Source organism: Pleurodeles waltl, chromosome 1_1 (assembly GCF_031143425.1).
Source record: "Pleurodeles waltl isolate 20211129_DDA chromosome 1_1, aPleWal1.hap1.20221129, whole genome shotgun sequence".
Lineage (NCBI taxonomy): Eukaryota > Metazoa > Chordata > Amphibia > Caudata > Salamandridae > Pleurodeles > Pleurodeles waltl.
In genome coordinates this window covers 488,121,375-488,144,512 of record NC_090436.1, presented here as the reverse complement: position 1 = coordinate 488,144,512, position 23,138 = coordinate 488,121,375, and positions in this window count along the sequence as shown.

The following is a 23,138-nucleotide window of genomic DNA, read 5'->3' as shown; positions in this document are numbered from 1 at the left end:
TACAGTAAAGCATGGGAATAAATGGGCCACATGGTCAGAGTATTGAGGGGGCCACACACATTGATGGTGCAATTGGTAATGACTGTTCCTCTTCCCTTGTGCATGTCATGTAGGTCAGCGCCCACCAGAAGAGGGACAAGGAGGTCCGGACCCTGGGGGCCCACCAGAGACGGGGCACCCACTGCCGGAAGAGATGGGAGGACATTCGCCGCTGCAGCAAGAAGACGGCGGAGGCTCAGCTGGGGATGGCCTCCCAATGTGGGAGGGGTGCCTGTCGTACCATGACCCCCCTGATGTTCCGGATCCTGGCGGTGGCCTACCCGGAGTTGAATGGGTGCTTAAGGACATCACAGCAGACACAAGGGGGTGAGTACAACCTCATTCTGCGGACTTTGCGTGCAGTGGAGGTGTCTGGGTGGGGGAGGTGGGCTGTGGGTGTCCCTAGGCCAGGGCGAGTTAGGTAGGCAAGGCCCCTCCGTAATGTAGGCCATGTGGCACTCTACCCCACCTCAGTAAATTAGCAAGTTGAGGTATAGTTGCCCCTGTGGCATCCATGTGCGCAGATTTCCACCATTGCCATGTAGGCCATATCCCAGAAATTGCATGTGCAGAGGGCAGGAGCACGGCGTTGTGCATGGGGCTGCTGCGTCTGTCTTGTCCGCCAACTGTAGCGGTATGCCATGCACTAAAACTCTCATTGTTCTGTCTCCCCTCCCCTTTTCCTGCACTCCCTGTCCTTTTGTACATCAGCATCAACAGGCGGAGGTATAGTGGCACCGGAGCACGAGGGAGCTGCATCCCACATGGCCATGGAGGGCCACACCACAGACTCTGAATACACCAGTGGGACGGAGGGCGAGGGGAGCCTCACGTCGGCCACCGGATCACCAACCAGCGACACAGACTCGTCCGCCGATGGGAGCTCCCCTGTGGTGGCGGCACCATCTGTGCGCCCCACTTCTACAGGTACAGCCGCCACCCCCCCCACCAGCACCGCCCTCCCAGCAGCCCCTCAGCGTTCGCCCCGTGCCCGCTCACCCAGGAGGGTGGGCATCACCTTCGCCCCAGGCACCTCAGGCCCTGCCCCAGTCACCACTGCTGCCCTCAGTGAGGAGGCCATTGACCTCCTCAGGTCACTCACAGTTGGGCAGTCTACCATTGTGAATGCCATCCAGGGTGTAGAAAGGGCGTTGCAACACGGTAATGCATTCCTGGAAGGCATTCATTCTGGTCAGGCTGTCCTTCAGCGAACCCTGCAATCTCTGGCCTCAGCACTGATGGCAGCAATTGTCCCTGTGTCCAGCCACCCCCCCTCCAACTTCCTCCACCCAGACCCAATCCCCTGTGCCCCAGCCCATCCCAAGCACACCTACAGACCAGCATGCACACAAGTCAACACACAAAAGTAGCTCAGGCAAACATAGGCACCACACATCCCACAGGCACTCACACAAGCATCACACCCATACAGACACAGCAACATCCACTGTCTCCACTGTGTCCCCCTCCTCCTCTTCTCCCTCCACCCTCCCAGTGTCGTCTACACACACACCTGCATGCACCACATCTACAGGCACTAGGACTCGCACCAGGACACCCAGCACCACACGCCGCTCACCAGCACTCACCACCTCCACTGCCATTTACACGTCCCCTGTGTCCTCTCCCAGTGTGTCTGTGACGCCCTCTCCCAAAGTACCCAAACGCCGGCAATCACTCACCCAACATCCATCCACCTCACGACAGCCTCCAGTACCTGCACCTGCACCCAAAACAGCTAAAGTGACACCTCCTACAACCACCTCCTCTTCCTCCACTCCCAGACCCCCTCCAGCTACCCATCCCACTGTTCGTCAGAAACTGTCCCTCTGTCAAATTGACCTTTTTGCCCCCACCCCCCCTCCAATTCATCAGTCCCGTCGTAGCGCCTCAGCCAAAAAGCCTCCAGTACCAGTGGTGCGTGTTCCAGGTTTTTGGAGTGCACCGTCCACCAGGGCAGGCAGTAGGACCCGGAGCCAAGGCACTGGCAGCCCACCCCCTATAAAGGCTCCGAAATTGGAGAGTGGACGACGGGACCGTGTCAAGACTCCTGGTGGGACAACAAGTGAAATGGGATCGAAGGCGATTGGTGAGTCAGCTGTAACTCCCAAAAAGGTGGGGAAGGTCCAGATGAAGTCTGCCCAGCCTGTTGTGAGTGTCACGGCGGAGAAGTGCGCCATCATTGCCGGCGGTCCAGACACAACCGCCAGCACCGTCGTCACTGGTCCAGAGACCACCGCCAGAGTCAGTGCCCAGGAGGGCCCAAGTATCATAACTGGTCCAGAGACCACCGCCAGAGTCAGTGCCCAGGAGGGCCCAAGTATCGTCACTGGTCCAGAGACCACAGCCAGAGTCAGTGCCCAGGAGGGCCCAAGTATCGTCACTGGTCCAGAGACCACAGCCAGAGTCAGTGCCCAGGAGGGCCCAAGTATCGTCACTGGTCCAGAGACCACTGCCAGAGTCAGTGCCCAGGAGGGCCCAAGTATCGTCACTGGCCCAGAGACCACCGCCAGAGTCAGTGCCCAGGAGGGCCCAAGTATCGTCACTGGTCCTGAGACCACCGCACAAGACACAGCCCAGGAGGGCCCAAGTATTGTCACAAGTCCATAGACCACCGCCAGAGTCAGTGCCCAGGAGGGCCCAAGTATCGTCACTGGTCCTGAGACCATCGCACAAGACACAGCCCAGGAGGGCCCAAGTATCGTCACTCGTCCTGAGACCACCGCACAAGACACAGCCCAGGAGGGCCCAAGTATCGTCACTGGTCCTGAGACCACAGCCAGAGTCACAGCCCAGGAGGGCTCAAGTATCGTCACTGGTCCAGAGACCACCGCCGCAGTCACAGCCCAGGCGGGGCCAGGATGCCACAGCCCCGCTGGGCTATGATGGAACGTCATGCCACACACCAATGTCCAGTATGGAGATCGTCATGCCACACACCAATGTCCAATGTGGAAATCGTCATGCCACACACCAATGTCCAGTGTGGAAATCGTCATGCCACACACCAATGTCCAGTGTGGAAATCGTCATGCCACACACCAATGTCTGTATCAGAACCGCCATGTCAAAGCACCGCTGAACAGGGCAAAGACCGCCATGGCAAAGCACTGCTGAACAGTCCAGAACCGCCATGTCAAAGCACCTCTGAACAGGGCAAAGACCGCCATGGCAAAGCACCGCTGAATAGTCCAGAACCGCCATGGCAAAGCACCGCTGAACAGTCCAGAACCGCCATGTCAAAGCACCGCTGAACAGGGCAAAGACCGCCATGTCAAAGCACTGCTGAACAGGGCAAAGACAGCCATAGCAAAGCACCGCTGAACAGGGCAATGCACCGGGTAGGAATGAATGGCCCACCACATCAGGCATCCTTATCCCATGTGAAGCTGGGACAGTGACAGGACACTACCTTTCACGGGGAGACTCATCCAGTCACACCGCAGTACCAGTATGGACCTGCATCAACTTGAGAGACTGTGGCTTTGCACTCCCCAGGATGGCACAGTGGACAACCCACCCACTGTAGAGACTTGAGAGACTGTGGCTTTGCACTCCCCAGGATACCTCAATGGGCATGGAGCCCCGTCGTGGATCTGGCTTTGCATTCATCTGGCTGAGGTGCCCCCCCTTCCCTTCCCCCTGAGGTGCCTGTAGCGTTTCTATCTGATGCCCCAGCAGTGTTCTCTCCGATTTTGGTCAGGTATCTATTGTGGGCCTCGCCCATGCATTTTTGGACTGTTTGTGCACGGACATTGTTGTGTACATATCTGCAATACTTCTCGGATCGTATATGTAAATATGAGTGATTTTGGAATACATATATTTGTATATTTTTGTATGAAATGTATAGTGGCACATTACAAAGTTTGCCCGAAATTCGCATTGTCTTTGCATTCTTCCGGGGGGATTGTGGGTTGTTACTGTTATGTTTGTGACTGCATTGGTGTGTATGTTGTAATATGCGAGGGTGGGGGTGTTTGGTGGGTGTCCCCCTAACTTTTGCCTTCCCCCTCCCCCGTGTCGTAGGTGCAGTACTCACCGGTATCTTCTGCGCCTACGTCGCTGTTGGTCGTGAAGGAGCAGAAAAGACAAAAGACAAAGGCAGGTAGTATTTGCAGTTCCGGGTCCATGGAGTCGTCGTTCCTCGTGGGATGTGTAGAAGGTGAGCGTTTTCCCATAGCAAAAGCTGTTTCCGCCGTGTTTTTATCCACGGTGAATCCGCCCTGGAAAAGGTGGCGGATTGGCCTGTTGTGATACTGTGGGCGGTACATTGTCTTCCGCCTGTCTGTTGGCGATGACCGCCGCGCTGCTTGTCTGTACCGCTGTGGCGGGCGGTGTGTTAAAGTGGCTGTCTTTGTTGGCGGTTTCCGCCAGGGTCATAATTCCCATTTTTTGTCCGTCTGACTGTTTGCGGTATTACCGCATCTTTAACACCGTCCGCCAGGGTTGTAATGACCACCAAAATCCTTTCTTCTGATGTTTCAGAATCAGGTTTGGCATCAAAATGCATGGGTTGGTAATTTGGGTACGCCCATGTACCACCCATGTAATGCCCCCTTGACGCAAAGTAAAACAAAGTAGTGTTTCACACTGATTTACATTACTTTGCCACACTAACCAACATGAATACCTATTTCCGTTGCTTTGTGAATGCCCAAAACATTTAGCGTTGGTTTATCATTAAAAAGTAACCCTAAACCTTTGAGAATCTGAGCCATGGTGTTGATATAGGTTAGTGATGTAAACTCATTGACAGATTCTCTCTTGATGGAATGGTTGAGGGCCACTTCGATGTGTGACGATGGAGAGTTCTAAGGACTTGACAAGTGTCAAAATGTCTGGCAGTGTCTTGCCAGGTTTCTCAGGATCTGTACCTGTACCTTTTATGATGCACAGCCTTGAATTAATTGAGCTTTTATTTGTTTATTGTCATCCAGTGCATGTGCTGGGAAGTTCTTTTATCCTGACATGGGAAATGTCAACTGATTCTGCAGGACTTTGTTTTGCTTGATGTAACAGGAACTTGATGTAGTCAGGGTTTGCTAAGAAGCCAAAGTATATATTAAGTATGGCTGTGGTGGTGGGGTACGTAATTGGTTTTCCTGTTTTTTTGAGCATGCAGGATACTTTGAAATTAGCTTCCTCTTCTAGATGAAGCACTGGCTTTTACTTGTCCACATCAACATCTGTGGCAGCAGGTATGCTTCCAGGCATTCAACTAAGAACTTCTATTGAGGCCTGAGTAGAAGGCGTACCAGCAATTTCAAGTGGTCAGATAGTTGGAATACCTGACACTTTGAGCATATAGGCCAATTCGAGGCAACTTGGCATGTGTAGAAGCACTGCATTTGACAAGGGAGCAGAGTCACTGCGCTATGGATCTGCACCAGAACAGTCACCATTAAAAGCAGCAAAGATGGCAAGTAATGAGTGCCAGCAATCATTAGGGGGATAATGCATGGCCCTATGCCAGATGATCTGTGAGTGAGTAAGTCTGTGCGGGAGTGCAGATCTCTGAAGACCAAGCATTTTATCAATGAGGCTATTTTTGCAGCTCAAGTGATATCACTGAGCAACGCTCTTCTTACAATTGAAGCTTGGTACCTTAGTAGCCAGTTAGAAAAAAAACATGAGCCAGGGAACAAGAAATTTCAGCAATCAGTGCAGAGTCATGCACTCACATAGTTGAAGGAATGCTACTGCAGTATCATATTTTCCTTTGCAGGATATATGCTAGGACAAGGTCTATGGATCTTTTCACCCAGCATGTAAGTGTGTGGAGACACCTGGTATGAAACTTCAACAAATCAATTTCAACTTACGGTATGACCCATTAACTCACACAAATGACACTCCAAGTTGAAACAAAGTTCAAAGGGCTTTATGACAAATTAATGCTCAGAGTAACATAAATGATTCTCGAAACAAGACTATAAAGATACAGAACCATGAGAGGCTGCCTAAACCGCCTAAAGAAGTTCAGATGAACTAACATTAGAAACACTCAGCACATAAAAGCCATAAAAAAATCTGAAAAGGATAAAACATGTGCTGTCTAGTTCTGTTAGTTATTTCACTTGTTCTAAGCCTGCATTCTTTAATGTCCTTGACAATGGGAAACCCGATGAATTAGCAATCAATCTAACATGTTCTGGGACAAGCACAAGTGGGCAAACATACAAAAAAGCACAAAAAGTGTAAATCGAATTTGGAAAAAGGAAATATTGGGAATCTCCAGGCGAAGCACCAAGAGATAAACTGAGGTTGACAAAAAGTGGGTAAAAATGGAAACCATCCACATTTCTGAAGCTAAGTCAAGAATCTTCATCTTTGGGTAAGGAGAAAAATGTTTCTTAGTCTCAGCAAGCCATTTTCAAAGAGGCAAAGGGTAGCGAGGATTATACCTCTCAAAGTCCAAGTGGTTCAGCAAACGAAGAATTCTGCAAGGGATTTCTCTTCTCCCCCAAGTCCAGTTGGGGAACGGCATATTAAGGTTCATAAGGCAAGCTGATTCATCCATCCATCACTTCATATGATGCAAGAGATGGAATGTCTAATGGCAAACAGTCTTACGATTCAGACTGCAGCATCTGTGAAAATTCTCAGGATCTTCATGTGAACAGTTTTCATTGAAACTCTTCCATGCAAATTTGATACAATTGTACACACGTGTATTCCACAGTTTCTGAATGTCCTGGCTTTAAGATTTAGCTCATACGCCTGCCATGCATAAAACAATAGAACATCTATTTACAAGCTAGCTTTCTCATAAAAACAATATCGGAACGAAAGTTCTTGATAGCAAGAATGACTACACATTTTCTGCACTGTCACAAAGCACAGCCTTGCAGGCCTCATTTTAGGCTTATGCAAGTGAATTAAAACAGCACATTAATTTATGCATTTAATACACATTTAGCACTCTAAACCTTAAATTAATTATTAATAAGCTATTAGACTTGCTCGTGTTACAGCAAATTCAAAACGTCAAGATTCTGTTAACCTGGTTTGTTGGCGGGGGGCATGGACAACCACTAACAAGATGGGCGCGCATTAAGGTGGCTCCATAGCCTCCGTCATAAATCTCCAGATATCTGCCATCAATCCAGAAGGTGCTCCCCATCCAAACGGCACAGAGGTCAAGCTTACTCTCAGCTACCCACACAACCAATGGCCACCCGAATCCATGCTGGGACAGCGCAACAGTATTGGCGTCTCGTGGCCGGCGGGGTGCCCTGCTGCGCTGATTGAAGAAGCAATGGCCTAAATAAGGGAGGCGGCAAGCCCCCAGACAATCCTGTATGTGACGCCCCCCAGCACCTAGTACATGATCGAGGAGAGGAGGCGTTGGGGTCAGCAGCGGCGAGGAGAACAGACCTTCTGGCTCCCCTGTGGGCCTGAAACAGGCTGCAAAAGGCAGCAGGTGCAGGCTACTTGGAGAAGTGGAGTCTTCATCACCTGGGGGTGCCCCTGAAGGCCAGAGAGATGCATACATGGAGTCGGGTGACACATGAGGAGCCCCCGCCTCAGGTAAGTGGTGCGAAGCAAGGGGGAGGGAAGACCTAGCCTCCTGAATGCCCCGACCAGCATCAGGGAAACACGTGGCAGACGTGTCTCCCCCACACGTGCTGCCCGGAGATGGTGGGTGCCCCTTTGCCCCCTGAAGAAATCGGACTCTCGGGCTCCCTTTCGGGGCCTGGAACAAACGGGCTGCCATCAACCCCGCATGCCAACAGGCAGGAGATGCAGGCCTCCCGGAGTGGCAGAGTCTTCATCACCAGGGGGGACGCCCCTAAAAGCCAGAGAGATGTGTACCAGGAGCCAGGCAGCACATGAGAAGCCCCCCACCTCAGGCAGGGGGTGCGATGTGAGGAAAGACCTGGTCTCCTGAAACCCCCGACCAGCATCTGCAGAACACGTGGCAGGTGCGACTCCCTCATAGAAGCTGCCTGGAGAACTTGAGTGCCCCGCTAGAGGATATGGGGGTGATTCAAGGCCTCATCTGACTCTGTGAAAGGACCAGGGATGGAGCTGCCAGCCCGGACTGCAAAGTGAGCATTGCCCTGTGGGAAGGGACAACCAGGGACCAGATCCACAGGGGGAGTTTCCTCCAAGCACAATCCCCAAGTAGGTGTAATGAGCCTCCAGAGAAAATTACTTTGCCAGGCCCTCCTCTAAGCACGATTCCGAAGCAGTGGGTGTAAGGAGCCTATGGAGAAAATGATTTTGCCTGGGCCCCCTCAAAGGTCACAACTGTAGTGGGACATTCACTATAAGAGACGTCTATCTCCAATAGACGTGGTGGTAGTTGGGCTCCTGATGCAGTCAACTGAGGCTTAACTAATTTGTTGTCTGAATGCCCAGAGCAGGGACCTGCATACTTGTACTCTGTGTAACCAAGTAAGGCGTCAAGCAGGAACCCAAGTGGGCAAGTGCTCCTGCTGAAATTCTGGGGGACCCCTGCTTGCCCTACGGCAGAGAGACAACAGTAAAAACACCAGCACCTCAATCTACAGGGGAAGGACCATGGTCTGGAATTGAGGGCCCAAACCCACAGAGGTGAATAAATTGGACAAATACACTATACCAATGGCTGTCCCCAGTGGATCGTCAGAGGCAGCGGAAAGCGGAGGAAAGGTCCTGGAGCCACATCGTGAGGTACACCCCTCGTTGAAGGAAATCATGGCGTCCATTCAGAAGCTCAAAGGCATGACCGAACCAAAATTAGATGCGATTACGGTGGACATTAATCTGTTAAGTGCAGACTTCAGGAAAATTACTGAAAAAGTCATGGTGGCGGAAACACAAAGAAAAGAATTGAACTCAACTACGAAACAGTTGAAAGAGCAAGTCCACACTTTAATGAAACAGAAAACAAGTCATGTCCTCTAGACTAGAAGATCAAGAAGGGAGAGCGAGACGCAACAACATTCGAGTGGTGTGGTCCCAGAGGGAACCTAAGGGCCCAGTGTGGATCTCTTCCCGGAAGATCTTATCCCCAAAATGCTCCGCCCCAACTGACTGTCTGACTCTTCTCCATTGAAGGGGCTCACAAAATACCAGACTCACCCTAGGACATGTGAGAGACTGACCAGACTGGGCCGTATGATATGAGTACTATGTGTAGTGTTATACCGAGTCTCAGAAAATAGATTGCAACTGGCAGACTTGGTCAGGGGTTGGGAGTATTAAGCGAGGTGCTGCAGAGGGGTTGAATGTGTAATGTCCAGGTGAAGCACCAAGAACTGTTTTATTGCTTCAGTGTTTTCGAATTGGGGATAACAATGCACCACTAAACTATCCTAATAGCTGGCCGTAATGAGGCAATAGCCCACTCGCATTACTCTGGGGAGACAGGCACTCTCTAAGTTGGGGAGGTGGGTAGTTCTAAACTCACATTGCAGGGAAAGCAGGAGTTTACATCCACTGTTAGTGGTTATAAGTTATGCTCGTTCATCCCAGGAATCAAGCATTGCAAGAGGTACAAGTCACAAAGTTTCGCAATACATGAGATACACTGAACCAGAACACCCGTAAGGGATAGGAAATGCCACACCATGGTTTCCATACAGACACACCAGGCACCACTGGGACTGAATGTATTGGTCATGGATACACAATGGCCAGGGAGGGGAAATTATACACACGTAAGTACTTCAGCAACTGTGTCGACATGCCTCTGATCTGGTGTTAATGCAGGGAACACACTTTCAGGGATGTAATTATAAGACTCTTAATAGATTTTGTTACACACTCCTGGCCCATGCACGGGCTACAGAACAGACTGAAGGGAGGCTGTCATTCTCATTAAGAAATCAGTACCTCTCACCTTACAATGCATATGGTACATCCCCCTGGGCCACTTCGTGGCTGTAACGGGCAATTGGGAGGGGCACACGCTTAAAATATGCTTGCTGTACATACTGCCCTGATTGCATGCTATGACCCTTCCAGATATTAGTACCCTTCTCCTGAAATTCCCAAGCGGACACTTTTGACTGTAGGGGACATGAATGCAGTATTGGATCCAAAGATGGATAGAAGGACAGAGGCGACCTTCCATCTACCAGCAAGGCCATTCCAGGCCTTTCCAGATGCAATGGACTGATTGGCATCAGGAAGGACCATAACCCAACACAGAGACATTGCACATACTTCTCGTCCACATATGGTAGCTCCTCACGACTGGATTACAAATTCAAACAGCATACGAATGTCAATAGCTTCAGGGAAGCAACTCACCATGTTCAGGGCATTTTGGACCATTCACCGGTAGCTATCCTGCTAACTCGGCTACCGTGTGATACAACACTGCCCCCTAAGATAGACCCCTGGTATCTCCTAGACAGCATTATTAGAGATAAGCTCAAGCAGGGGACAGACTTATACTTTTACGCAAACAATGGAACGGTAGACTCCGCCTGTACTCTTTGGAAGGCATTTAAAATGGCTGTGAGGGGGCAAGCCCAAGCCCTAATAAGAGGGAAAAAAAAGGAAAAGAGGTTGTTATGTGTGACCATAGAGCGAGACATCACAATTTTAGAAGCTGGGGTGACAAATGATGCCCCAGAGTGCTATTGCCATCAATTGCACCTTTGATGGCAGGACCTTCTTTGTGGTGGGCAGAAAATAGGGTAAGGAGTCATGCGCTGGCCGCTCAATGCAAAATCTATGATGTAAGGGACAAGGCCGGCAAATTGTTGGCCTGGCTAGAGCAGTTGGATATGGAACACTCATGGGTGTCAGCTATAGAAGATGCAACTGGGGCCCTAAGGACGAGCAGCAATGACATAACAGGCACCTTTGCGGCCTATTGTGAGAAGCTGTGACTATGATGGAAGACAGCTGTAGAGACTTCCTGAAAGATATAACCCTACAAACAGTCATGGGGAAGAGCAGGAAACCTTAGAGACAGGCTTGACGGATGAAGAGATTGTGACTGCTTTCGGGGGAAGCAGGTCCTCATTTCTTAGGACAGTGTGAGCAGACGGCAGAGCTTGCTGTCAGATCAGTGGATTGCCACAATAGTCATCATCCATAAAAATGGTAACCCTCCGACGGAGTAAGGCTCATGCAGACCTATCTCACTATTAAATGTCAAGGCTAAGGTCCTGACAAAGGTCTTAATGACCAGACGACGCAAGATTATAACCTCATTTATACACCCGATCAATCACGCTTTATGCTGAAGAGGTGTACTCACCTTAGCCTAAGGAGACTTTATGGGGTACTATATGTGACACACCCGCTGGAAAGCGCAGTGGCTATGGCCCTAGATGCCAAAATGGCATTCAACAGTATTGAATGGCATTATCTTTTTGCTGCACTCGTGCATCTTGGTTTCAGGCCCATCTTTTGCAGCTGGATCAGACATCTCTACCAGTGCCCATTAGCTAGGGTGAGGGTGAATGGAGCAGTCTCCTGCATAATTGGCCTGCAGAGGGGGACCTGGCAGGGTTGCCCCCTCTTGCCAATGATTTTTGTACTGGCACTGGAGCCAGTGGCGGCCTGGGTTCATCAGGACCCTATGACACAGGGAGTGAATGCGGATGGGGGATAGGAGGAGCATATCCCTCTCTATGACGATGATGTTTTGCTCTATGTCATGCAGCACTTCCTATCTATAAATAGGATACTCCAGGTCTTTGATATCTTTGAAAGCCACTCAGGCTACTGAATCAATCAGACCAAATCATTAACCTTTCCCCTGTCTAGGCGACTCTTGAGCCCCCAACCAATTGTGTGAAGCCACTGGTTCTAGAGGTCTTTCAGTATCTGGGAATCAATGTTACCTGGGAACGGCAAGAGTTTTTGCATATGAATCTGTTCCTGCAACTAGGCAGGCTAAACCAAGATGTAGAGCACTGGTGAACCCTCTCTCTCTCCTTAATGGGTAGAGCAGCGCTCTATAAGATGATGACCCTCCCAAGCCTCCTGGATGTCCTCCATAATACACCCTTCCCAGTCCCTCCTGAGGTCTTTAGGAAAATTGACCACGAACTCCACCTCCTGCTCTGGAACAGTGAAGCCCCATGCATTTCGCTGACTGAGCTACAAAGAGGGATCTATGACAGTGGCTTGGCAGTACCGCATCTTCTAAAATATTATTGGGTGACACAGTTACTAATGATCAACGAATGGGTATTGTCAGACTGTCAGGGAATGACCTATTGAGTAGATTAGTACCCTATGAGTGGTAGAGGACATGAAGCCATCCTTTAAGAAAAGGGAGCGAGCCTTGCCAACACACACTCAGACGGTGGTCAGGGTATGGAGGAAGACCACTGCCTACTTAGGATGGAAAGGTAAACTCTCTGCAATGACTCTGCTATGGAATTGTGACATTTTATCTGAGGCGAGAGGCCTTTCAGGCTTCTTGAAATGCGAGCTAATTGGCATAGAACACATGGGGATGTCTGGTAGAACAAACCTTTATACAATTCGAGACCCTCCACCAAGAGTCTGAACTAAACAAGATGGAGCAATATAGATATCTACAACTGGAACATGCCCTGTGATGTCATATACTGGAGGGAAAGCACGTTCCAGAGGCCTCCCTAAGGCGGTCCGCCTCCTTACAGAACCCATTTCTGAAAATGCGATCTCAGTAATCTATAGGAAACTAGTGAATAACTTCCCGGATCCACTGGTAACTCTGAGAGGGGCGTTGGGTGAGGACATAGGAGATATTGAGCATGATGACTGGGCAGAAGCCACTCAAAGTCCAAGGGAAATAGCAATATGGGCAAGGTTTCACCTAGTACATAGATAGTACACAGATACTACTATTCCAGAACCCTTCTCCACAAAATAGTTAGAACCCACATGCCTGCATGTCTCAGGTGATGCGTTCAGGAAGGTACCTTCTTTCATATCCTGTGGGACTGCACAGTGATATACAGGTTTTGGAGGGAGGCTACACAGAGGATGTCCCGGGTTCTGTCTAGGGAGGTCCCCTGGATCCCATATGGTGCCTTCTGATGATAATGGGGGAACAATTGTGGCCGCATTACCAGGGGATTTGGATGGGGTGGCAGCAGGGGTAGCCAAGCATAAGCCAACTCTCTGACAATGGAAGATTGGTAATCTGACCTAGACTGGTGCCAAAGGGCAGAACAAGTGATTGTCCCAAAAAATGTGAGAAAGTGTGGGGCGCCTGGTGAACCTACCAAGGCAATTGATGGAGACAAAGTGGGTGGGGGGGATCGGGAGGGTTAGCTCAGCTACACCAAGGTTGTCAGATGTTTTATGCAGTGGATTGAGACGTAAAGGCACTGTAAATGAATTTGACCTTCTGGAAGTTAACGCACATTGGCCCTCATTCTGACCTTGGCGGGCGGCGGAGGCCGCCCGCCAAAGTCCCGCCGTCAGGTTACCGTTCCGCGGTCGAAAGACCGCGGCGGTAATTCTGACTTTCCCGCTGGGCTGGCGGGCGGTCGCCTTCAGACCGCCAGCCAGGCCAGCGGGAAAGAGGCTTCCACGATGAAGCCGGCTCGGAATCGAGCCGGCGGAGTGGAAGCTGTGCGACGGGTGCAGTTGCACCCGTCGCGTATTTCACTGTCTGCGCAGCAGACAGTGAAATACATGTAGGGGCCCTCTTTACGGGGGCCCCTGCAATGCCCATGCCAGTGGCATGGGCACTGCAGGGGCCCCCAGGGGCCCCGCGACCCCCCCCTACCGCCATCCGGATCTCGGCGGTCCGACCGCCGGGATCTGGATGGCGGTAGGGGGGGTCGGAATCCCCGCGGCGGTGCAGCAAGCTGCGCCGCCGCGGAGGATTCAATGGGGCCGCGGTACACTGGCGGGACCCCGCCAGTGGTGCCGGTCCGACCGCGGCTTTACCGCCGCGGTCGGAATCCCCATTGGAGCACCGCCGGCCTGTCGGCGGTGCTCCCGCGGTCCTCCGCCCTGGCAGTCAAAGACCGCCAGGGTCAGAATGACCACCATTGTGTGTATGATATTAAATACTCTGCAATATTTTCTTGCAAAGCCTGTATGATGAGCAATGTTTCAATAAAAATTATTTAAAAAAAAAAAAGATTCTGTTAACCCTTTCACGTAACTATTGGGTATTACTACTGTCTCTATATTTTCATATAATCTTTAAAACATTTTCCACATAAAACCAAATATCCTTTTAATGCAGACTGTTAGTTTTTATCTTGAACTGCTATACCAGATGGGTCTCAAATGATGACCTAGAGTAAATACAAGTTAACATGGCTTTCAGTGAACCACTTCACAACTAAACTATTAGTACTGTGATTAACATAAGGCATACAGGCCCTCATTCTGACCCTGGCGGTCGGCGGAGAGACGGCGGTCGGACCGCGAACAGACCGGCGGTATTAAAAATGGCATTCTGACCGCGGCGGTCCCCGCCGCGACCGACCGCCACTTCTCCACTCCGACCGCCACGGCGGTCATGACCGCCGGGCTGGAGTTTGCGCACTCCGGCCCGGCGGTCGTCCCAAGACCGCCAAGGGTATTATGACCCTGCCTACCGCCGCGGTTTCTTGCGGGCGGGAACCGCCGTGCGAACCATGGCGGTAGGCACTATCGGGGCCAGGGAATTCCTTCCCTGGCACTGATAGGGGTCTCCCCCACCCCCCACTACCCACCCGAGTCCTCCCCCCACACCCTCCACCCCCCTGCCACCCCCCAGAGGTGGTACGAACCCCCTCCCCACCCCCACCCCGACATGCACATACATGCACCCCGACATGCACACACCCCCAACATGCACATATACACACCCCCTACACACACATACACAACGGGGACACATACCCGCACACATACATGCAGACATGCGCACCTGCCGAACAGCACACATTACCCATAGACACAGCAGCACCCCCCGCCCGCATACACGCACTCACACACCCCCTCTACACACTCACACGCACACCCCCATGCACGCCCACATCACACAACACCCCCCCACCCCCTCCCCTCACGGACGGTCAACTTACCTTGTGCGTTGGTCCTCCGGGAGGCGACGGGAGCCATGGGGAGGTGACCGCCAACAGAAGACCGCCAACAGAAGACCGCCACACAGAAATGTGGGTCGTAATTCTGTGGGCGGTGTTCTGCTGGCGTGGCGGTGGAGGTTGACCAGTCTCCACTTTCCCGCCGACCGCCAGTGTGGCTGCTGGCGGTTTTCCGGCGGAACGCTCCCAGCGGTCAGAATGCGCACAGCGGCATACCGCCGCGGTCGGCGGTCTTCACCGCGGCGGTAACTCGGCGGTCTTGCGAAAAGACCGCCAAGGTCAGAATGAGGGCCACAGTGTCACACATAGATGATCACTGTGACATTGGGGACAATACTAAAATTTCAGCTCAATCACTACATGAGAACCAAAAGAGTGTTCAGGAGTACAACAGTACTGCACCCAATGATCATCTGTATTGCAGAGCATTGGCAGGCTTCCTCAACCCACTAGAAGTACTCAATGAGAGAGAGGGTGTGTACGTAGCAACCATCCTCATCACTAATGTAGAGCTAGGCCTCAGCTTCCTAGGACAATAGACACAAGCACATTTTGTGGGAATTAGTGGGGCCTATGAGTTCTTTCTGCACTATTATTGTACTCCTGACATCACTGAGGACTGCAGCAAGTGGAAGGAAATTTAACTTTTCTGCATGATCCTCCCTGATGCTTGTCTTTTTCTGGACCCTACATTTTCTGGTATTGGGAATTTGACACCTATGGCACTGCTATTCAGTGCCCTGTGCATGTGCTCTGGTTCTAAAAGGATATTGGTATAATTAGTTTCACCCAGTTGGTATATTTAACTTTCCTATAAGACTATAGTAGATGGAAAGTTGCAGAAATTTCACCGTAATGTAGAAGTTAAATGGCATATGTGTCATATGTGGGCTACAGTGTGTATTTACACCATCCACCTAGTTGACAAAAATATGTGGCCAACACACAAAGGGTGATTCCAGTGATTTAGATCACCTTTGGTGTGTTTGATGGAATGCTTTAAGTAGCCAAGGATATACCCTGCTGTGGGTCTCATGCTCACTGTGTACATGATCGAAACTATGCATTACGGAAGAGGCCTAAAAATGCAGAGACCTGACTTGGGTTACTTATTTTCCATTCTGGAGGCATCCTCGCTTGGCAGTTTGATTAAGGAGCAAGATTAGTATTGATTTCCATAAGCTGGTCCTTTGTCTAGACAGGCACAATGGATGAAAAACAATGGGTTGGAATGATACTCAGAGCAATTGACAGGGTGTAGACTACTTGTAAGCAATTTTCTTATCACCTTTTGTGTTTTTGACAAAAATATATGTCTGCCTGCATCACCACTGTGCACATTTGAAGCATAGGGGTGACACGTGGAAGGGGAAAGTGCCCTTGTCATGCTAGAGCTCCTATTTTTATATATGAAGAAGTCACCACTACAGTGCGCCATATAAGGAAACAGGACAGGGAGCCCGATTTATAAAAAAAAAAAGTGCCACAATATGTATTTACAATAGGTGATCTCACAAGTGTAAAAGCTATTTTTCTCTGTGGCGGTTAGGCTATATCTTCCATCGGGAGGCAGGGTGTGATTAAAATACTTATTTTACATCTTCACCTGGGAAAACAGTAGAAAAAAAATTCAAAGATATTTCTACATACCTTTCAAAATGTGGTTTAATGGTGACATTATGTTTTTCATAACGTTAGTGGAAGAAAATAACTTTGTAAAAATGTATCTTGGACTGCCTGACCCAGAACTGGCTTAGAGCCAGCTCTACCAATTATCACACCTCAGAGGCCAGTATACCTTCCTGGCTGGAGTTGATGACTCTGCCTGCCAAAGAACAGTACCCTGTCCTCTGGACGCAGGAGCGAAGAAGTGTTATCACCAACTGACCACTTAGCAGGGGTATGCCATTTGGAAGGGAGACAGGATATCTAACAGAACAAAAGACAGCCTCATCACATCTTCTTTTGGCTTGATCCTAAACGGGTCTGACAGGATCTGCTACCGTTCATTCTCAGAGCCACCCTAGACCCTTTTGCTCCAACCCCAGCAGGAAAGAAGCCATTTCTGACCCTGGCAGAAGAGATGAGAGTCCATCTATATTGGGTGTGGGGGGAATTGCCTTTCTGAGGGAAGAAGGACCCAGTCAACTTGAATTTAGGGCTTCCGGGGATTTTATAATGAAGAGTAGGTAAATGCTGGCATAGGCTGAGAAAATAAGCAGGATTTCAAAGGGAAAGTTATACAGTAACTGGCTATTATACAGGACAAGACTCGCCACCATCTTCTCAGAGCCTTCCTGGAACTGGGAAGACTATATCTGAAGAAGGCCCTGCTGGGAGAAAGGAGAATCCTGTTGGATGAAGAGAAATTGAGAACTCCTGACTCCAGCAGGCACCCAGAGACTAGGCCTGCTCTCCTAGTGTCAAGTGGATGCTGTTTGCCTGCTCGAGGGACAAAAAAAAAGTATAATTCCAAACTGAAAGAGAGCACAGCTGACCACAGTGGACTGGACACAGCAGAAGCCCTAATTGGAGAACAATCCAATGCCTTCAATATTGCCCTGAAGACCTGGGGCTCTAGGACAGACCAGAAAAAAAATATTTCCCAACATTTTGCAAAGCCGGCGCTAAACTGCTTGGGCTCACTCCCTGAAACATGGTAAAATTGGCTTACACCCACTTGACACATTTAATTTACATGTAAGCCCCTTGTAAAGTGGTACTACACGTAGCCAGGGCTTGTAACTGAAATGCTACTATTGTGCCACCCAGCACTGAAGCCTTGTGGGAAAACAGGGCTGATTGCAGAGCCCCCCTAACCTTTTGCCCCCATTTTTCACTTTTTGCTGGTGTTTTCCTGACTCTAATGGAGCCCTGGGTACAGAAAACCAGTCTCAGGGTCTCTGCTCTGTATAAAATAAATATGCAAATTAGGCTAATTATAATTGGCTATGTCAACCTACCTATAAGTCCCTAGTATATGGTAGGGCATGTAGGTTTAGGGACCCCAGGATAGGTAGTGCACCCATAGGGACACTGCTGAGGTGCCCAGGGTCATTTTAAAGGCAGGCCTGCCTTGCTGCCTTCTTTTAAGTTAAAGTTACATGCATATATGACTTTGGAATTAAAAGTACTTCCAAAGTCTTCAACTACTTTATTTTTACATATAAGTCACCCCCACGGTGTGTCCTATGTGCCCCTAGGGTGGGTGCCATGTAACTATAAGCAGGGGACTTATAAAAAATAGTTTTATAATCCCTGGTGAGGTAAAACAGCCAAATTCGTTTTCCCTCATTGTAGTGAATGGCCTCCATGGACTAAAATGGGGAGACTTTATTTTAATTTATAAAGTCCCCTTAAGTGACAGATGCCTCAAGTTGGTATCAAATTAATTTTTATAATAAATCCCACAGCTTACAATTGTTGGATTTAATATAACTTGTTCAACTAAAGAGTTTTAAACTTTACCTAAAAGGTTGCCAACTTCAACCCTGTAGTGCTTTACTCTGATTGGCCAGCCGCTAGCAGCCTGGCCAGGCTGCTTGATGAGGTGTGAAGTAGCTTGGGCTAAACACAAAGAGATGTGCCTGGGGGAGGAGACCTTCCCTCAGCAGATGGAAAGGCAAGAAGAAGGTAGGGCTGCCAAACTGGTCTTCAAAGGCAGGGAAGGACATTTGGAGCAACCCGGCACCTCCCTCACACCCTGCAAGCCCAAACAATTAGGTGGCCCCCTCACTAGATTAGGAGAGGGCAGAAGAAGGGTGTTTTAAAACTTTTTAGCCACACCAGTGGGTGGGCTCAGCCAGATGTGACCTTCAAAAATCACTTTCAGTCATAATGGATTTTTGAGGAATGTTGCTCCCTGGGATTGATTTTTGCCACACTTCCCAGGAAGTGGTCATCACAGGGGGAAGGACCCTGCATCTCATTGGAGAACCAGGACGCCCCCCCCGTATTTCACCGAGGAGGAAGAATAAAACTGGCAGACCTGCACCCACACCTCAGATCCCTACCAGATCCCTATAAGGAAGAACATCAGGAGAAGAGGGACTGACTTGCTGGACCCCTGACCTGCACCTGGAAACTGCTCTCTGAAGGACTGCACCAGCTGCACACTTGAGCTCTACCACAAGAAGGATTTTGCCTGGCTTAATCCGGTTCAAGGAGAGACTCCCTGTTTGCTACAGGTACAAAGGAGCTGCCCAGAGTCCCCTGCATTAAGTCCTGCCAGCAGAGCCCAGCTGACCAGCGTCCAGTGGCCATTTGAGGATTCTAACAGGGTGCATTCTGGGAATTGTAGTCCCAACTCCCAAGGAGCAACTCAGAGCTTCTGGAACCTTGGATCAAGTTGTGGACACTTCAAGGATACAAAAAGGACTTCTGGAAGAAGATGCAGAAGTTTGGAGACATTTGGCGCACCTTCGTCAGTTGAAGAGGTGCATTGTGGGAGTTGTAGTCCCAGACCCCAAGAGGCAATTCAGAGCCTCTAAACCCTTGGCTGGTGCAGTGGACAACTTTCCTGAATCAAGAAATAGTTCTGAAAGTAAGTGTGACAGTTTTACCTCGTGGGTGGCTTGAGCTTTGGACTTTGTCCCTTTCCAGTGTGACCGTTTTTAACCCTTTAAGAGCTGGTTGCTTCTATGTGCTAGAAAACAATAATTCTTAAAAAATTCATATCCTCTTCCAAGGAGAAGGGGGAGAGAGGGAGCGGAGAGGGCAAACTGCCCGTGCCACCTGATCAAGCATCCATCCAGCCAGCATCGACCCCATGGTTTTATTCATTTTCCCCCTCTCCCAATATCTGGCTGTAATTTGTGGTCCACAGCACAGCATCTCCCTGGGAAGTCCTGCTTCAGTTCAAGCAAGGCAAGGAACCACAGCGCAGAATCCAACTATAGCAAGGCACCCCACCTGCAGTGTCCAGAGGGGCTCTACCCTGCCTGCAGATAAAATGATAACTTCTCTTCCATCTATCTTTTCGCTGAATGCCACTTCCCAAAGAATCTGCTGCCCCGGAGAAGTCTCTCCGCTGCAAACCAAAAGGAAGAGTGAGATGCAACGTGGCATGCAAGCCAGCAGGGGGGCCTGCCACTGCAGCTTTTAAGGAGGCCCCTACCTGACAGTGAGGTGCTCCCGGGCCCGAAGCCCTGGACAACATCTCTGTGCCGGGGCATCACTTGGCTTCTTCAGAGAATCCTTCATTCACTCCTGCGGCCTGCTCGCTGCACTCGCTGCCAGCCACTCCTCTCAGTGGGGGACCCTTCACTTCCTCAGGACAAGCATGGCACATGGTTGGACTCAACAGGGGGCCCCAAAACCACTCCGCCCAAGCGGGGGCTTCACTCTGCCATCTGCTGGTGCAGGTATAGCCAAGCCGCACCGCCACTTATTCGCAAGGCCTCAATTCAACTGCGCGGATGTGCCGTCCAATGCTCCTCCAAGGTTCAGGGCAGCTGCTCACCCCTTAGCTGTGGCCACAGTGTGGAGGGGACAAGAGAAAAAATCAGCCAAGCAAATGCTGTTCCCAGATCACAAGGCACTGCCGGTCCATATTTGGCTGCTCTCTATCTGCTGCTCAGACCTGGCCTGTAGAAGGACTTTCCACCCACCACCATTTTAATTGGAGTCAGTACTTCTGCGGCTCCATAGTCAACCACCACAGTTCACCCAGGTCAGCTACAGGGCAAGACTTTCACCCCCGCTGTTCCCAGTCACTGGCTGGAACTGTTGAGGGCTGATTGTGGTAGATCAATGACTAGTGGGAAGGCAGGATAGATGAAAGATTTTGATTGGGCCACCACAGATCTCAGAGAATGCTTCTAACCAGCCATGTTGCTGGCCTGTTCATAAAACTCCCTTTGTTAATAGAAATGGGCCGACCTGAGAGCAGGCCGGCCCTATACACACCACAGAGCATGGTGCATTGATTTCAAGAGTTGGAGATGTGCATTTAAGTTTTACATGTCCCAAGGACTGTGCTGCTGCCAGTGACCTCAGGGGTACTTCAGAGGACTGCCCTGCTAAACCAAGAGAGACTGCCCTGCTGACTGAAGCTTGCATTTTGACTCAGAGGACTGCCCTGCTGCTATAAATTTGCTTTCCTGCTTGGACCCAATACCCAGTGTGACTTCAAGGGCTAGTTGGCTGGCCTCCAGATCAGAACCTCAGGGACAGAAAAGGCTCCAGCCATCTTGAACACACACCTGGATCCAGCTTGAGTGAGCCCTGACCCTCCCAGTGGCACCTTTCCTGCCCTGGATTCTAGGAAGTGGTGCTAAAGGTGCCCAGAAAGCTCAAATCCAAACTTTGGGAGAATGTTCTGCTCAAAAGTGTTCTGAGAACTGAGAAGAAACCGGGACCTACTTGCTTGCCCATCCAGCCAAGGTGCATCTGCGTTCGACCTGACTTTGTGGCAGCTCCCACTATGTTATTTTCTGCAGCAGCAAATCTTGTTCAGCGGCTGTCACAGAAGGGGTACCTGGGCTTGTGGAGCCCTAATTAAATACAGCCTACAGCTTTGTCTTGCTGGAGATTTTCAACTTCCATAAAACAGACTAAGTCAGATCGTAGGATCTTCACCACGACTTCATCAAGTGGCCCCCTAATGACAATGCCTTCTCCTTGGATACCTGCTGAACTTTACTCTCAGACATGTTTCTTCTAAAATGTTTTCAATTCCGAAGCTAAGCACAGACTGGGCCAAATTCACTTTGTGTATCTGACTTCTGCTCGCTGATGGTCGACAAGAATTTTCAACTTTGCCCCTGTCTGTCATGACTAGATGTACGCATTTGGTTCTTTGATCTTTTAGGCACTATTTTACACTTTAAACTTTAACAAATTCATAAATCCAGTTCTACTAATTGGATTTTATGATGTTTTGGTGTCAAATAATTTATTAAAATTTACTCTATTGTTCTAAATCAGTCTGGGTTTGTTCCTTGTGCTATGTTTTCACTTTATTACTATTCAAATGCTACATAAATAATTTACACATTGCCTTTAAGTTAAGCCTCACTGTTTTTGTGCCAAAGTATCAGAGGGTTAAGCACCCTGACAAGGATTGTGACTGTTGCTTGAGTAGGGTTTCACCCCATCAATTAACAACTCAATTTCTCACACACAGTATGTTCTTCTTGGCTTCTTGCACAGTGGCACCTTCACTCAAATTATTGGACTAGTGCTACATGTCCCAAGTTAGCTGGCTCAGGACCTGCAGGAAGTTCGACGAGCAACACAAAAGAGAGATGGACAGCTCTGAACAGGCCACTCAATCCTTGACGTCCCTCTGTGAGCTCTGTTGGTGTTGTGGTATTTCACTTTTAATAAGTATTAATACTTAATACAAAAAATATTTTTACTTTAGATGGGATTTTTTTTTAAATTCACACTTCAGAAAATGTGTTTCGGTTTCATTAAATATATTCAGAATTATTACATTTTAAATGTAAATCAAGTACCTAATGTACTGTTTTCTAATTTTTTAAATTTTAAATTAATATATAAGTTCAATATACATTAATATATCATATAAATATATTTTTACTATTTTATTTAAGTTTAATACATTTCTTTGCTTTTCCTATACTTTACCATGGGGAGATTTCCACCACTGTCCCTACTGCCATTCTTTTCAATAGGAGGGTGTTGCAGTACCAGAGGTTGGCCATGTGTGGTGCAGGACTTACTCCACATCTGAGCTTGAGTATACATATGACTATTATGGGTCCTCTTTGTTTGAAAGTAACTTTAGAAGTGGAGTTTGTGAGTAGGAATGGGCTCACTCTTTCATGGGTAGGTGCATGTACCTCAGTAAGTCCCTCCCTAGCCATCCCTTCACCCCTCCTTGCTCCTCATTAACCCCTTACCTTTAGTAGTAAGTATTCTCCTTTTTCCAGCCACTCCCTGTGGTTCCTCTGACGTTTACAAATAGTAAACTTACATATAAGGCCCACCCCATAGACAGGATAGGAAATGTGCAGGTGATTTACACTCGTACGGTGGTGAAATGCATCTTGTAGAAAGTAGTACTACTGTAGTACTACTTTAAGTTCAACAAGATGCTGTTTTTGAATCAGGCCCAGAGTATCCACATGTGTACCA